At 34.3% G+C, this 17,729-nt stretch overlaps 2 pseudogenes; both read right to left on the bottom strand.

Annotated features, from left to right (window-relative positions):
* Window positions 1-987: 987 nt before the first annotated feature.
* On the bottom strand, window positions 988-4,711 carry LOC122194471 (kinesin-like protein KIN-7C; annotated as a pseudogene).
* On the bottom strand, window positions 4,615-7,417 carry LOC111881014 (inner membrane protein PPF-1, chloroplastic-like; annotated as a pseudogene).
* Window positions 7,418-17,729: the final 10,312 nt, after the last annotated feature.

Consider the following 17,729-nt stretch of genomic DNA (forward strand, 5'->3'; position numbering starts at 1 on the left):
ACCTCACAACTAAATTTGACCTCAACATTCTCCCCTTTGTGAGTAGTGTAGAATCCTAATTCATTAGCATCACGGTTGGTTGATGTAAAACTCTTTTAACCTTTACGTACTAATTAATTGTTCTTTGAACCTCAGCTTTGTCTCCATTAGTATTCCTTTTGCAACTATTTATAGGAACGAGAACATTCGTATATTGTGAATTGGTATACTTTTCCACATCGCAAACTTGGAAAAGGAACTTTCTGATTTTCCCTTTCTTGTTCTTCCCAACAAAAACAATTCCCAATTTTTTCACACAAATTTCACCATCTTCAAAATCTTTAAGGCTTCCTTTACCCTTTAGCATCGATTGGGGCATAGTAACTTGATGACCCATGGCAAGTGCAAGTTCTACATCTATCATGACAAGACAATCGTAGTAATTATCTAAAATAATTTTATATGTGCGAACCCAATTAGAAAGTCTTATTTGTTGGTCATTTGAAGCTTCAAAACATCCACAGCTTTCAAAATCCTTGCAACACTGATGGGATCATTCAGATTCATCAAATGAAAATTTGCTATAGAGAACTCAAAAGCTACATTTTTGGCCTGAACAACATGGAATTGATAATCCTGCAATACCCCTTCAAATAAAACATCTTTTGAGTTATTGAGAACTCTCACTATCTTTACCAATGACCATATTTCCTCTTCTCTCTTACTAAGTACTACATTAAATTTGAGCTTCAACTTCTTATATTCTTCCTTGTCTTCAAACTTATCTACAATCTGATACTGAGCTGAAATGAACATCATTGCATTGCTAGAAAAATCCAACTGATTGAAAGCAGTGTTTTCAGTATCAAAGCTCTTTTTAGGAACATTCTCAAATTCATGCATAATTCCAATGAAAACTGAAGTTTCAATAGTTTCATAACAATAAGGTTTTCTTGGATCACCCTTCTCAAGACCAAGAGGATCGCTTTTTCTTTGTCTCAGAATGCTTTAGATCTGCCTTTGTTTCTCCGTTTCCTTTTCCAAGGCAATCTTCTTCTCTTCTATACTTGGCTCGATGTTGATACCCTTCCCTTTTCCTTCCATATCTTTCTTTGATGAAGGTGGCCTCAAACTTGATACATTAGTCGATGAACCAATAGTAATACCTTTAGTTAAAGGCTTCGAAGTTGTGGCAGTTGATGCAGTTGACATAGAAGTTTGAAGCAATGTAGAAATCTGTGTACTAAAGACTTTCTCCCACTACTAGAAAATAAGCCTTTTACAACGCGCAATGCATGTCATAAAACGCTCAGACGACGTGCAAATGCGTATCAAGGAAGGCCATGTCATAATGAGAGACGACACGCTTTTGCGCGTCGTCTATTTATGACGCACATTTACGACACGCATTTACGACGTATTTACCACACACAATGCGAATCAAGGAAGGCCCTGTCATAAAGAAAGACGACACACATTTGTGTGTCGTAAGCTTACGACACACATTTAGGACACACTTAGCGTATCATTAAAGCCCCTGTCAAGAAAGGCCATGTCAATAAATGAAGATGACACACATTTTTGCGTATCGTAATTTTAAATGTTTAAAAAAAATGTTATTTATAGATTTACCAATTTTCAAATTAAATTAGTATTTAGTGTCTCATAATAGAAAATAAAATATCATATATAAAAAATACAATCGATTGCATAAAATTTAATGTCATACAAATAATCGTTCCATGGAAAGATAAAACAAATCAATAGAAGTTTTAACCAAAATTTATAAACTAATTAGATACAAAAAATACAATTCACTGCCCCTTTGCTTGTTCAAGATCAACTTGCATGTAGCTAACTAATCTTTACAAATTCACCCTTGTTTCAAATCATTTTCTTAAATACTTTACAAACATAATTCATCCATAGTACCTGAACTATAGTTGCAACCTTGTATCTTCTTTTTCTTTTTCTGAAATCATCTCTTGCAACCATTTCTCTAAGCCTAGTCTGAATAGATACAACAGCTCCTTGTCAATTATGTGAAAAAGAGAACTGTAGTGGCATACCTTCATAATATATAGAAACATCATACCTTCATAATAGCAACAAAAATTACTAGTTTGCCCATCCATCCAGAATGACTACACAAAATAATACACATGTTTCAGAAGGCAACATAGAGGTATTTTGGTCTTTTTAACAAATTGGTGATATTGAATTGATACCAGTGTAGAAGGTTTATCTAGACCAACATTAAGAGCTGGAAAATACATCCAATCACCAGATTCCACCTCAACATTTGAATCCTGAACAATTGAGAAATTTAGATATTTACAAACACAAATAAAAATAAAAAATAAAAATACAAGCAATTTACATGAGATGAAGATTGATGTCGATTATGCCATTCAGACCACTTCTGTAATAACTCCTCAAGCTTTTGTTTACTCTCTCTGATACAAACATGTTATACACTTAAAAATTTATGCAGAAATATCTTCAACCAATGTACGTATATAAAAATGTGTGGTGTTTAAATAATTTGAGAATATAAACATGTAATTACGAAGCATTAAACAATATTGTGTTTTTCCTTTATACCCTTTTAAAGAATTAAACTTTCTTGACCATTATACGTAATGAAGCACCAACTCTAGGAGGCTTAACTACCGCATATGTGTCCTTATTCCCCTCTTACATAATAGGAAGGATTAAACTTTAAAAAAACAATATATTTTATTGTTAATCACTAAACTGACCTTTAATGTTAACAAAAATACCATCTTTTGAAAAGATTACTCAAAACATACCCATGGCAAAGAATTTCGCTCTATTCCATTTACTTGCATTAAATGCTCCAGGCGAGATTCAGCAAGATCACGTTGCTGAGTCAGCTCTTCCATCTTTTCCTCGATCTGCATATATAATACAAAGTCATTATCTGACATCTGTTCTATTTTGTCCTGTCTAATGTCCATATTTCTTACCTTTTCAAGTTGAATTTCAAGATCTCTGATTATTGATGAAGAGTCATTTGAAGGAGGAGAAACTTTTAACTCACGTTCTAATCTATCTAATTCTTGTTGCAACTACTTCACTAATGCTTTATCTGACATCACAACGTTAACTTGTGCATTTGTGTTAAAATCTTTAGTATAAGAACCAAAAAGAAGGGTGTTTCTTGATTGTTCAGCATGACTATGTGAAGGGCACATAGTGCATAGTATTGGAGTTCTTGCATTCCCTCTAAGAGAGTTTTGTAGTATGCGTGTTAGCTTCGAGTTTCTATAAGGCACATGCCTATTTCCTCCTTTACTGCATCCAAATCATAAAACTTGTCAAACTGACATACAAATTGATTTCTCAAGCTCAAAGCTACTATGCTACACCCTTTGGGGTAATTGTGTCATTTCTACAAAAGATTACTTTTCAAACAAACCCTAGATGGCCCACACAAACCACTACATAAGACTAGTGGGACCAACTTTGTTATGGCTTACGGGCATTTTTGTCATTTTAGGAATTCCAACAAGAAAAAATAAAAGTAGAAATTAGAAAGTGGAGACCTCAGTTTATGAATAACAGTTCCTAGTGTTAGTAAACTGCGATTAATGTGACAACCTTCTTTGAGTCGAGTGCCAGTTGCTAATGTTTTAGAAGCATGGTCACTTCCAACTAAATCAACAAAACTCTGCATGGTAAACCATTTTCTTATTTAATCTTTTGGTCATTTTAATATGTATCGAAATAAAATCAATAAAAAAATATAATGGTTATTAGAAGGAAAAAAAAGCGTCCATATTGCATACCACAGTAGCTGAAAGAGTTCTTCCACTATCACCTCCTCTATAATCAAGGGTTGAACTTTCAACTGTCTGAAAGATTTAATATCCTGTGAATGATTAAGATTAATCTAAATTATATTCTTATTCATGTTTTTAAAAGTTAGTTGAAGAAAAAAAATATTTACTAGTCGTAAAATTTGATGAGATCTTGAACTCATTTCATTCAATGCAGTCTCCCCAATTTTTCTCTTAGCTATATTTTACATCTTCCATTATATTATCAGACATATTTTTGTGTAATGAGTAAAGAACATGAATGATATTTAGTATTTACCTTCTGACACATAGATAAGTTCATTTAAATGGTTTCAGTCTCTCAAATTAGCTTCTGTTAGTTTTTTTACAAGTGTCCCTTTCTAAAAGAACAAGCCATAAAGAGCTTGAGAACATTTTGGTTAAATGAATTAAGCTGAGAAATAACAATTCTAACCTCTAGGTCATCAAGGAGTCTAAGTTGGGTTCCATCTGAACTGAGAAGGTCTTTGACACATTCATTGTAGATTTCTATGGCGGAAAATTTTAACACAAATTCTCTATCATTATGCTGAAACATAAAGATCCATGTTTAAAAGGGAATGGGTGTTAAGAATTTTAAAAAAAAATCGACAACCACGCTGTTTATGTAGTCATATATATCTGCTATGCAAATTCAGTAATTCCAGACATGGTGTATGTCTTCCCACTACTTGTCTGCCCATAGGAAAATATACTTGCTGGAGTAATAGTTATTGATCATGAATTAAGACATAATAGTTGAAGATATTTCTGTATAAAGTTATCCGGAACTGGTTTTGTTGTGCTAGATGCGTACGCCTCTTCCAAAACCTCCTGAAATATTTATTATTACTCTCAGTTACTTTTTTTAATTTTCGATTACATATCATAAATCAATTTTTACACCAAAAAGAAAGTTAAAAAAGTGGGGGTACCGTGGACTTTTTTTTGCCATCATCAGTGTCATCTTCTTTAGAATCAGATGTAGATGATGCCAAAACCAGAACATCTCGTTCAAGCAGTGCCTTATTTGATTTTCTCTTTTCTTCTTCCTTTAGCTGTTTAAACCTATTTTCATATTTCAAACCAAATTAATTCTAACAAAAAAAATATAATATTTATAAAAAAAAAAAAGACAAAACTAGCACTAGAGGACTCTGATGGTTGAGAAGAGGATCTTTTTGCACGCCCACACTTATTATTCCACCTGCATTCTCATCCACAACAGACTTTGCACCTCCTAATTTTCTTAACCATACTTGTTGACCTGTACTCAACACATTGTTTGTAAACCAAATAATTAATAACACGTCAACTTAGTTTGATTATAAATTTATAATATAAAAATAATCAACATTTATAAAAACTGACCAATAAATTGATAGTCCCGATGGGAAAAATAAGGAAAAATAGTCGATCATGAGCGGAAGGAACTTGAAGATAAGCAGTGTGTTTTTTTGAGTTGGATCATCAGTCTGCATTGCCAAAACAAGAAATAAGATAAAAATTCATATAAATATAATATAAGTTATATAAAAACAAAACATATGTTTATATTCTCTCACTTGGGGTGGCTTCATGATCTCCATTGATATATATTGAGAAAGAACAAGAAGTACACATAATTTTTCTTCAAATGGATAATAAATTTTCTTCAAATGGTGACTTTGTAGAGCTACCTGATCTTGAGGAAAGCCACTTATACTAGTTTTCACAAAAAGAAACAAAGGTCAAGGATGATTCATAGTTTGAATATACAAAACCTAAAGAGCTTGGGAAATAAACCATGATGTGTAACTAAGGTAAAAAAACAGATTTGAAGGGCAATGGTAAAAAAATAGATTTGAAGGGCAACGAAAAAACAGTTTAAACTTGCACAGAAGATAAGGAAAAATAGGGTACCAGTTGGGAACTGCTCTGTAGATAAGAGGGGTATAAGATCTTCAACAAAATGGATATGAATGTGTAAAGCTTCCAGATCTTCAAAATTTTCAAAAAATAACAACAAAATTAGTGTGATCTGATAACATCAAGATCAAACACAAGAGTAAAGTGATCAGATTTACGTCTCTTACAGCAAGCGAAACCTAATTTGACAAATTCATATGAATTGTTGAACAAATAAAGTGATTTATACACCTTGGAGAACATATTTAGCTCTAACATCAAGAAGAAAAGTAGAAATTTTACCTGCAATGAGTACCAAACTGCCCTTCTCTTCAGTCTCAGCGAGAACACTCAACCATGGATGAACATCAGCTCCCTAATCCTCCGATACTAAATTGAAATCCGAAAACCTCGGTTTCCCCTTCAAGGTCATGCTCCGAATCTGAGGAAACCTCCCGGCTACAATCTCTGGAAACACCGAGTAGAAATTACCAATAAACACATGACGTCTGCTCCACTGCTCAGCGTTGTACCAATCTTTACATACTAGAGACACGGAACTGCGGTCCTTGTGAGAGTTTATCAGCGAGAGCACCGGTTCTAGAACCTCGTCAGGAAATGGATACACCGGTATTGATTCCGGCGACACCTAAGAAGGATCAACCGGATGGACTCGGTCAACCGTTTTGGTTCGCTTCTGATTTAGATCCATACTTTTGATCAGAACCTAGGGCCTGTAAGTACAACAAAAAATCATGAGAAACCTTCATTGCCGAAAAGAAAGATTGTAGATAGAAGAGAAAGTTGAGATGGAAGTGAATCAGAGATGGAGACGGAACCAACCCTAAATCGCCATGGAGGGGTTTTTAAATTTTCTATTTTTTTGGGAATTCCTTTACCCGCTAGAAGATGCGTGTTCCATTAAACAAAATATAAAGCGACATGATTTCACGATACGCTTTTTAAGCTAGATGCCCTCTGCTTTATTTTTTTTACACAAATTTTAGGGCACGCAAAAATGCGCATCTTAAATCCTTCACATTTTGAAAAAACTGACATTATTTTTAGGGCACACACTTTTGAGTATCGTAAAATAGCGTGTGTCATGGTTTGCGCATCATTAAAGGGTATTTTTCTTGTAGTGTCCACAACTTTTTCACCATCACCAACTTTTGACGAACTAGAACCACCAACCTTTTCTCCCCCTTGCACCCCTGTTTTAACAGGTGGGGCATCCGAAGGCATCAAATTTACCAATCACAACAAAGGAGCAAGTTGATCCTTAAGAGTAGATTTGAACGAAGAAAAGAGCTTTGAAAGAGACTTGTGAAATTGAAGATGATGGAGAAACTTTAAGTGTGGACAATGATTCCTTTAAACCTCCCAGTAACTCTTCCAGCTTGATAAAACCTTTCAAATCAGTTTCTGATTTCGTATCAACCTTGGTAAGAAGAGAATTATAATATTCAACAACCTTTGTCACAACATGAGCAATTATATCAACCTTATTATGAAGATTGGAATAATTGTGATCAAGGTTAGCAACACCTTCGTCAACTCTTGACGAATCTCTTCAATCTTAAAATTCACATCCTCATTCACTTTCTTAATAGCTTCAACAAAAAGAATGTGTCTTTCTTTAGCAAAAACTTTCAACTCCTTGACCGGATCACTAAAGGAATCAAGCTGACGCTTCAACCTTGCCTCATATTTCGTTTAAATCTTCTCCATAGCAGTTCTGAAACGAAGTTCTTGAGCTTTAAGCATAATATCAGCTTCTATTCCAGATACACTATTTCGACTCCCAACATCAGCTTGAATATGTAATAAAGTGTTTAACTTCTGGTTCAGAATCTTGAACTGCATACATGACATAATCATATGATCTGGAATGTTTTCCTCTTGAGGATCAAATTGGATGTCAGCAAAAGAAACCATATAATCATCATCATCTTGTCCAACTTCGGAAATGGATTTTGGACCATCAGTTAATTGTGAAGGAAACAGGGAAGTGATTGGCTAATTGAGAATGTGCTGATAAGTAGGTGAAATAGTAGAAGTAGGTAATGATTTAGGAGTAGGTGAATAAAATGGTGGTAATGAAGAAGTAGTATCAATGACTGTGGTTTCGAATGTAGATGAAAGAATGATAAAAACATGAACAGATGATGTAGAGACATTTGAAATACCTTGGGCTTCGTTAGTCGACTTCCCATCGCCTTTTTTGACATTTGCGTCCATATTAGATATGTCTGCAGTGATGCCTAATGTTCGTAACTCCTCCAAAATGGACCCAACAACCGACACTTCGGGTAGTATGACCGAAATCTACTCAGAAAAAGAAAAAGTAGAATAACCTAGATTAGTGGTTGTTTCCGCATTAGTTGCTTTCAAATTGTCACCAGGACTTCTAGTCTCCTTGAGATTCGACTTGAATGGAGAGACCCTCTGAGGTGAATCAAAGCCAACATTATATGATCACTATCTTAAAACTCTGTTTCGAGTACAACCTCATCCAATGGATCTTGCACTATCTTTCGCTTCTTCCTTATTTTCTTCACCATGTCTTGAGCTCCACGTTTCTTCAAAGCTGGAGAAAATGGAGTTGGCATCTCAGGAATAGTAACACCCTTTCTTCTCAACTGAGGTTTACGAATCCTCTTCGATCTAGAGAAAAAAACACCTTTAGGTGATGAAATAGACTTCTCAGGAACCTCTTCTACGGCAGGCTATTTTTTAGGAGAATCACGAGGTCTATGTGTCATTTTCTTCGTCCATTTGAGCACACTAGATTTCAAAGGTACTACCTCCTTTTGAATATGTTGAACAATAGCTTCTTAAACAGGCTTCGCTACTTCCTTCTCAGTAGGAACTTTATCAGGCATCGATGGACTAGCCTTAGTAACCTTCTGGAACTCTTGCCACGCTTAGAAGTACGTGTGATTCCCTTCGATAATAATACACTTGTTTCAACAGTTGTGTTGATTGTGGCCAGATAAGCCACAAGAACATGGTTCGTTGGATCCACCTTATGAAGCATGGTATTCAGAATACGAGCAACATTCGGAAACACTTCCGACTCGTCTTCCACCATCTTGGGATGTTTATACAAAATAAAATCAACTTTTAGAACATCATTGGGAGCCATTATACCCTCCTTGTCGTACACATACTACAAGATTAAACTCCAATACCTTGCATAAGAGACACCATTTTCAACACTGGTGTGGGCAATACTGTTACCAAACTCCTACCATAATTGAGTTGCAAAATCCACGTTAAGGTAGTAATACAAACCAACAACCATTGCATAAACCTCAAGCTTCGCTTTATGCAATCCAACACTTCGACCTGTCAAGCATCAAAGAAAAATGCCAAATAGGAAGTTCCAAATACATGGTAATGATGATTTCTTGAAATCACTAATCTTAGTGAGTGGAGGTTGATGACACTTCTCATTGAACATGTGAAGAATTTGTTCATTTGTGACCTCATAGAAAGGTTCAACATTAGGAATGTTCAACATTTGGGCAAAGTGCTTCTTTGACAGGTTGTATTTCTTCTCATTGGTAAGTTGAAAAGTAACAACCTTTGTCATCTTGTTGAACACAGTAGTTGAACCAACCAGTTATAACCAGGTCATCGGAACAGAAAAGGAAGACGGCATCACTATAGACAACACCAAGTGGTTTAGAGTAACGATTAACATCTGCAACTCTTCCGGGTACTTTGAGACATCCGGCCGAACTTTGTAGTTGGTACTTTGGATCTTCAATAGAGGTTGAGATGTGGCATCATTTGTAGTTTGAGAAGGATCAACTTTCACATTTTTGACCGCCATTGTTAGGGTTTGATGCTTTAAGAGAACAATGAAGTATAAGGAAAGAGAACTGCTGAAAATATTTAGTCAGATCACGTAAAGTTTGAATAAGATGACCCCAAAATCCTTTTATACGTAAACCCCAAGTTTGAATTTGAAGCGGTTATTCATTAAAACCATGCCACCTGTTTCCTTGAAAATCGGGCCTGTAACCATAAAAGTCTCCATGTCTAAAAAGTGATGAGCACTTTTTCCTTGAAAACCGTGAAGCAACCAAACTGTCACATCAAACAATCATTTCATGTGCACCATGAGGATAAGAACCGTCAATGAACCTTCATCATGGAGGTTGGGCTCTTTCGCTTTTGGGTTTAGAAGCAAAGTAATATGCCAAAGTTTGTGAAATCTTCAGCGTGGGTTTGTATTACTTCGAACCTCAAGGATTTCAGTGTGTGAGAAAGTGTGCTAAAGAATGAGATGAGAACAAAAATAAAAAAAATTTGTTCAGTGATATAAAAATCATATAAAGGCAGTAAGATCCCGAGCAAAGATTGCTTCGTTGTACATTAAGAGAGATGTCGAATAGCTTGTATAGTGTCCCGTGAATCTCATAGAGGATGTATCGAAGGGCTTCTTTTGAATAAGCCTTCAAAGGTTGGCTCAATTTTGTTCATGATTACAACTTAACATAAGTGTGAATTCAATGATCAAAATTACATGTATAACAGTGTAGTCATTGACAAGTGGTTTTGGAAAAAATTTCAAGTAACAAAAGTTCAAGAAGATATTTGAGAATGAGATGATATTCCTAAAAAATTAATGATTTCCTGGACCTTGTTGTGTAAAAATGTCTTGGGTTTAGAGCATTTTATCAAAATCACGTATAACAAAAGAATATGAGTTTGAATATCGAAGTGTGATACTGAAACAAGTGTTTCGTTAAATTCTTGCGCATAAAGTTCACCTTCAATTCCTTAATTAGTTGGAAATTTTGGGTTTTACTATCATCACGGTCTCATGAATCAGGATCATTGACACAGACTTGTGCGATATTTACATTTTGGTTGGTTTCTACCAGAGATGTAGAGGATATGCAATTGAAGTGTGTGATTCGTGAAGAAGTATTTGATGTAAAAGATTGGTTAAGAATCATGTTGTACCTTTGTGAATGATAAGCACCAAGCATAAATCTCTTAACTAAAGATGAGAAGAGAAATGTATCTCTTTGACTAATGCAAATATAGCCTAATTGGGCAGGAATCCTCATAATGAGTGATCCATTAAGGCTTCAACACACATTGAGTCTATAAGGCTTGGGTCAACATGTTGCAGCATACTTGTTGGGACACCTGACTAGTACAAAGTATCGAATGAATACCTTTCCCTAAAGCTGCGAAGCATGTTCCGCCAGAAGAGTTCGATAGCAAGCTACAAACCATCGAAAAGAAAAGAGAAAATTATTTATGAATTTATATTTTTGAAATTGAAACAACAAAAATTAGTAAAACTTTTTGGTATTTTTGTTTTTGAAATTGAAACAACAAAATTAGAAAATCTTTTTGGTATTTTTGTTTTTGAAATTGAAACAACAAAAATATGAAAATCGTTTTGGTATTTTTGTTTTTGAAATTGAAACAAAAAGAAGAAGAAAATATTTCTGATATTTTTGTTTTTGAAAATTGAAATGACTTTGGAAAATAAGAAAAGTTTACCCGACAAATGAAACGAACAATATCGACATGAAAAGGTGATACATCGACACAACACTTGTTCTTTGGAAAGCGAAGTCTATTATGAATCGTTTAGTGGAAAATTGAAAACGAAGCATGTCGAATGCTGAACAGTGAATAGTAATGACTGAATCATTCAACGATATATCGACTCATCTTGATGTCATGACGAAGTTGAATTGGGAACAGTATTTGCATCAATCATGCCTAAGCCCGACAAGATTCTTAGAAATGTAATTTCATCTAATGGTTTGGAAAATATATTAGCAAGACGATCTGTTGTCTTTACAAAGTGAACCTCAATGTTTCCATCTTCGACGTGATCTTTGATAAAATGATAGCGAAGTGCTATATGTTTGGTCTTCGAATGTTGGACTAGATTATGTCAGATGCGTATGGCACTTTGCAAATCACAATACAATGGTATCTTTCTAATGTTAATTGCATAATCACACATCTGACTTTGTATCCAAATGGTTTAAGAAGTGCAAGATGCAGTAGCAACATATTCTGCTTCGGCTTTTGAAGTCGAGACACAAGTTTGTTTCTTTGATTGCTAACTAACAAGATTCCCATCCAAAAATTGACATCCACCACTTGTTCTTTTTCGGTCAAGTTGATAACTACCCAGGTCAGCATCGGAAAATGATTGAATGCAGTAACCATTCTTCGAAGGATACCACTAACCCAACGAAATTGTCCCTTTGAGATAACAAAAGATGGTCTTGACAATAGTTAGATGAGGTTCCCTAGGATTTGACTGATACCTAGCAAAATTGTAATCATCAAACATAATATCAGGCCGACTCGCAGTTAAGTATAACAACGAACCAATCATCATCTTATACAACATGAGACCGACAACAGGCTTGTTTAAAGAAGATCCAAGTCGCGTGCTAACTGTCATAGGTACTCGCAATTTCGAACTATTCGTCATTTCAAACTTTTCAAGAACACTGCAAGAATACTTTTGTTGATTGATAAAGATTCCTTCTCTACTTTGACGAATATTTAATCCCATAAAATTGTTTATCTTCCCCATCATGCTCATCTCGAACTGAATCTTCATCATATTCTCAAACTCATTCGACAATCTAGGGTCAATAGAGCTAAAAATAATGCCATCGACATAAATTTGAACAAGCATGATATGATTCCCAACTTTCTTTCGAAAAAGAGTGGGATCAACTGATCCTTGTTTAAATTTCCATTGCTTTAAAAAATTGGTAAGAGTTGCATACCAGGCTCGTGGTGCTTGTTTTAACCCATAAACAACTTTATCGAGAATATAACAATGATTAAGGAATTTATGATAAATAAAACCTGGTGGTTGCTCGACGTACATAGTCTCTTCCAGTACACCATTCAAAAAATCATACTTGACATCCATTTAATAGACATCGAAATCCTTGTATGCTGCATAAGCTAAAATATTCAAACAACCTCGAGTCATGCGACAGGGGCAAAGGTTTCTTCACAATCATTACCTTTTTGTTGTGAATATCCTTTTACAACCACCCTCACTTTACTTCTCACTATATTACCTTCTTTATTAGTTTTATTTTTGAATATCCATTTTAATCCTACAATTTATGCATCTGTAGGTTTTGGAACAAGCCTCAAAACCTTGTTTCTTTTAAATTCAGCCAATTCGGATTGCATGGAAACAATCCATTCTAGATCTTCCATAGCAACCTTAACTTACTTTGGTTCAATTTTCGAAATAAAAAAATTAAGCATACAAAATTCTTGATGCACATTGGGTATCTCATTCTTAGCACGAAGTTGAGCACTTGTCAATACTCTAGCTTCAAGATCACCAAGAAGTTGTTCTTTTGGATGACTTTGTCTCCATTTTTCCATAGGTGGATATGCAGGATCAAAATCCAATAGCAGATCTTCATAAATTTCACATTAATGGTGCATCTGGTTCTTCACTTGTACTAGACACATTATCATACATATGATGGAAACTATCAGTTTGATCATTCGATGCATCTGGTAAAAATCCATGTTGCTCCCCCTCAGAAATCGGAGAATTCGTTGTAGATTGTGAGCTGCCATCATCCTGAGTTATTGTCGATTCATTAGAGTGCTTCGATGCTTCAAGAATCTGATTGTCATCCACATGGAGTTCTGCATCGATTGCCCTGTCAGGAACACCGAAAATTAAATCATAATAAAATCTAAAGAACTCGAAATTTGAGACTCATCAGCAGTTTCATTGATGATTGGTGTTTGTTGAAACTTCTTTTCAAATCGCTTGACATAAGGATCATCCAAAGTAAGATTAAAAGTTTCTTCAATCTTCCTTATTCGTTTATTCAACACCCTATATGCAACAGAATTGTTAGAATATCCCAAAAATATCCCTTCATCAGCCTTACACTAAAATTTCAAAAGGTTATCTTAAAGATTCATGATAAAACACTTGCAACGAAAAACATGGAAAATTTTGACATTTGATTTCCTATTGTTAATGATTTCATATGGAGTGATGTTAAAGAGACGATGAATAAAAGATCTATTTTGAGTAAAACAAGTTGTCGAAACTTCTTCGGCCCAAAGATACTGTGGAAGATTCGCATATGTAAGCATGGTCCTTACTGCTTTGCAAAGGGACACGTTCCTCATTTCAACAACACTATTTTTTTTAGGTGTGTAAGGAGACGAAAAAATTATGCGTTATCCCACGATCAGCTAGAAATGAATCAAGAACATGTTTCTTGAATTCTGAACCATTATCACTTTTGATTTTTCTGAATCTCTTTCTTAGACTAAATTCAATATGCTTGATGAAATCAATCATTACTTGTGGTGTCTCTGACTTCAATCGAAGAAAGTAAACACATGTAAAGCATGAAAAATCATCAAGAATGACTAAGATGTACCTCTTCTTGTTGAGAGTTTCAACAATCGAAGGTCTACAAAGATCAAGGTGAAGAAGTTCCAAAGGTTCAATGAATCATTTTCAAATTTTAAAACAGTTAGACCACAAACAAGATCATTTACCACATGTTACACATAAAGAATTATTATCAACAATGACCAAGATCTATGTTGTTTCCCCTGTTCACATGCTTCACGTAAAGAATCATTATCAAATTTTAAAACAGGTAAACCACGAACAAGATCATTTACCACCAATTTCTTCAAATTTTTCATATTCAAGTGAGAGAGAGTCTTCGATGCCATAGCCAGATTATATCATATGATACTTTCGAAAGTAAACAAACCGAGGGAACACCAACAACTGGTTTGATGTCAAGGGTAAACATATCGCCTTTTCTCTTAAATTTGAGTAGGACCTCTTTTGTTTCTTTGTTAGAAATCACACTTCGTTCTTCATCGAATACAACTTGATTACTAGTGCCCACAACAAGTTGTGAAACACTTACCAAGTTGTGTTGAAGACCTTCAACATAAGCTACCTGATTCAGTGTAAACTTCCAATTTGTGAATTTCCCATAACCTTTGACTTGACACTTTTGATTTTTTTCCAAACTTCACCACATCAACATTTTCCAAATTTCAAAAATCTCAAAATTTTTCCTTCCTACCAGTCGTGTGACGAGAACAACCACAATCAATGTACCGATGCTCATCATATTGCTCATCACATAAAACATGCAGTCAATGGAAAAATTTAGGTCTTCAAGGCTTTTTGGGTCCTTGGTGATTAGTTTGAAATGCAATGTGAAATGAAGAACCTAACACCTAATTACGAAACTTGGATTTCAAACTATCAATGAGTCAACTTTGTTAGACATGAGTATCGAAATGAAATCATTCATTGGTTCAGGTTCGACTTGGACTTTCCCTTTTTCATTCTCATTTCGTTTCACATCAACTTTTACTTTGGGAATAACTTTCCATTGTCGAACAGAAGGATTCTTCTCCTTTAATGAAGAGTTGCCATTTGAAGACACATTCATGTATCTTTCATAAGCATACCTAATTTCCTCTTGAGAAAACTTCCCTAATTAATAAGGTTTTCCTTTGCGTTCGAGCAAATAATTAATTTTCTTCACATCAAATTTCCCTTTGGTAAACGAAGCTTTAACTGATTGGTTCCAAAGAGGTTTGGGAAAATTTGGTTTTTTGTGTTTAAAAGGTTCATTTTTCTTCCCATTGACCTCCATCTTTTCGAAACTTTGTTTTGGAAAATTTGGTTTTCCATATGATTGATAACGATTTTAAAAAAGTTTATTAAAACCAACATTTGGTCGATTAAAAGCTTGTTTTCATTTTAAACCCGTTTTTGTCTTTGAAACTGAATAAAATTCATATGTTCAAATGATTGAAAACCATTTCTTTGAAAATGATTTTGTGAAAACCTTTTATTTTGATGATTATGAGTAAAATTCCTTGATTGTTGATTTTTAACAAAACTCTCATTTCCTGGTTTTTGAACATTTGGTTTTAGAGTTGGACTCGAGACATTTGAAATTCTTTTTGGAAAATCGTTTTGTTTTATAGTGGGTTTTTGATTATTGGGTTTGTTTTTATCAAAAGACATTTCTTGAGAAAAGGTCTGTACTTGTTCAATGTTTTCCTTTTCAAACTATTTTGTTGACAAAATATGTTTTTTCTTACAAGACTCAACATTTTGCCCATAAACATTCTTTCGTGCTTTAGAAATTGAAATACCATTTTCTTTTGAAATCTTTTGAATTTTTTCTTAGAAACTTTGAGCATTTAAATTTGGTTTTTAGAAAATGTTTCGTTTTATTGTTTGTCATCAAATGGTTTTTCACTTTTAACTTCCCAATTTCTTTTTGATTTTTGTCTTTGAAAAGTAGATGAGTTTTTGTTAAGAATATTTTCAATCGTACATTGGTTTGAGAAAAAAACCCTTCTTTCGATACTCCTTTGTTATATTTATCAACAATTTTGTGGATTTATGGTTTTACTTTCTCTCCATTTCCTAAGGTAACAAACACTTGATTTGGAAAGACAACATTATTTGTGCATTTGAAGTTGGGTTAAACAAAAGAGTTCGATTCAAGAAAATGAGGACCTTTTTCCTTCATTACCTTTTCGAATTTCTCTATATCCTCATACACTTGATCAACAACAACTCTTGAAATATTTGTTTCATTCGTAACATCATCATCATTATCACAATCGGTTTGACAATCTTCGATAGTCACACGGTTAGGGTCATGAACTTTCGAAGTAGAGGGTTGGTTAGTGTCAACTTTAATTGAAGAATCATCATAGATTTCTTTACCCTTAGACATTGAAGTGACATTAATGATAGATAACTGAGAACAATCAACAACTTCCTCCTCCCCAATTTCACTGATATTATCAAAATCATCTTCGATATCAACAAAATTATTTTGCAAGATAGATGTCGAATTCTTAGTCTTTTTTAAAAAATTTAGTTGTTCATTTTTGCTCAGGGTCTCATTCAAAATATTAACAAGATCTTTAGCATTCAAACATTCATTTATATTAACAATACCATATGCATATCTCTCATTTGGGACCTTGTCAAACTCATATATCTTTTTCTCACAGTCATAAGAAGTCACATCTATTTTCTCCCTTTCGAAAGTCAAAGACGGTAAAAGTTTCCTATCTTTTTCTTTGCTTATCTCCCAAGAATGATGTAAATTAGTTAATTTTGCATATAGTCTTTTCAGAGAATTACAGTAGATATTGCACTGTTTTAACAAAATCTTATTGTCCAAACTAAAATTTTCTCTATCACAATTAATATTCATAAGTTGTAACTCTAAATTGTCTATCCTAAACTTCTTTGATTCCAAACTCCATTAGGTTTCTAGCAGTAATGATTTTGACTTTTCAGCATCACTACTAACAGAAATAAGCAAATCATTAACATATGTAATAGCTTCATTAAACTCGGATAAAATCGAATTATATGAACTAGAAGAGAACGTACCTTAGAAGCAAATGTACCTTAGAAGTCATTGGAGAAATGTGAGCTGTGGTAGAAACAAAACATTTTCCAGTAACATTCTCCTCTTCCTCTCTTCCCTGTTCGTACTTTGTGTACATTGCTCCATGCGTTAGGTTTCACATTTCTTCATCATCCAATCCAGATGACCATATTTGATATGTTCCATCCCCTTCGCCACTTCCTCTAGCAACCAAAGACATCCCTTTTTTCTTTGCCTTGACTTCTTCCAACTTTGCAGCATAGTAAGCCTCATCCTTCACTTTTTTTTTCTTCTCTTCTCTCTTCCTCAACGTGCAATCACTTGCCATATGGTTTGAACAATTACAATAATAACAATCAACACCAGACTCCTCATTCAGCTTCTTGTTTGGCTTCGCAACCTCCATCTTGTTATCTTTTATCTCCACATTGGTCTCTTCTCTCATGCACTTTGTGTTTGATGAGTTTCCCTTAAACTCACTTTTTCCTTTGACCTTTGAATTGAATGGCTTCTGGAAGAATTTCTTCACTTTATTGTTTGAATAAAAAGCCACTACTTC

Source organism: Lactuca sativa, chromosome 9, assembly GCF_002870075.4.
Source record: "Lactuca sativa cultivar Salinas chromosome 9, Lsat_Salinas_v11, whole genome shotgun sequence".
Classification (NCBI taxonomy): domain Eukaryota; kingdom Viridiplantae; phylum Streptophyta; class Magnoliopsida; order Asterales; family Asteraceae; genus Lactuca; species Lactuca sativa.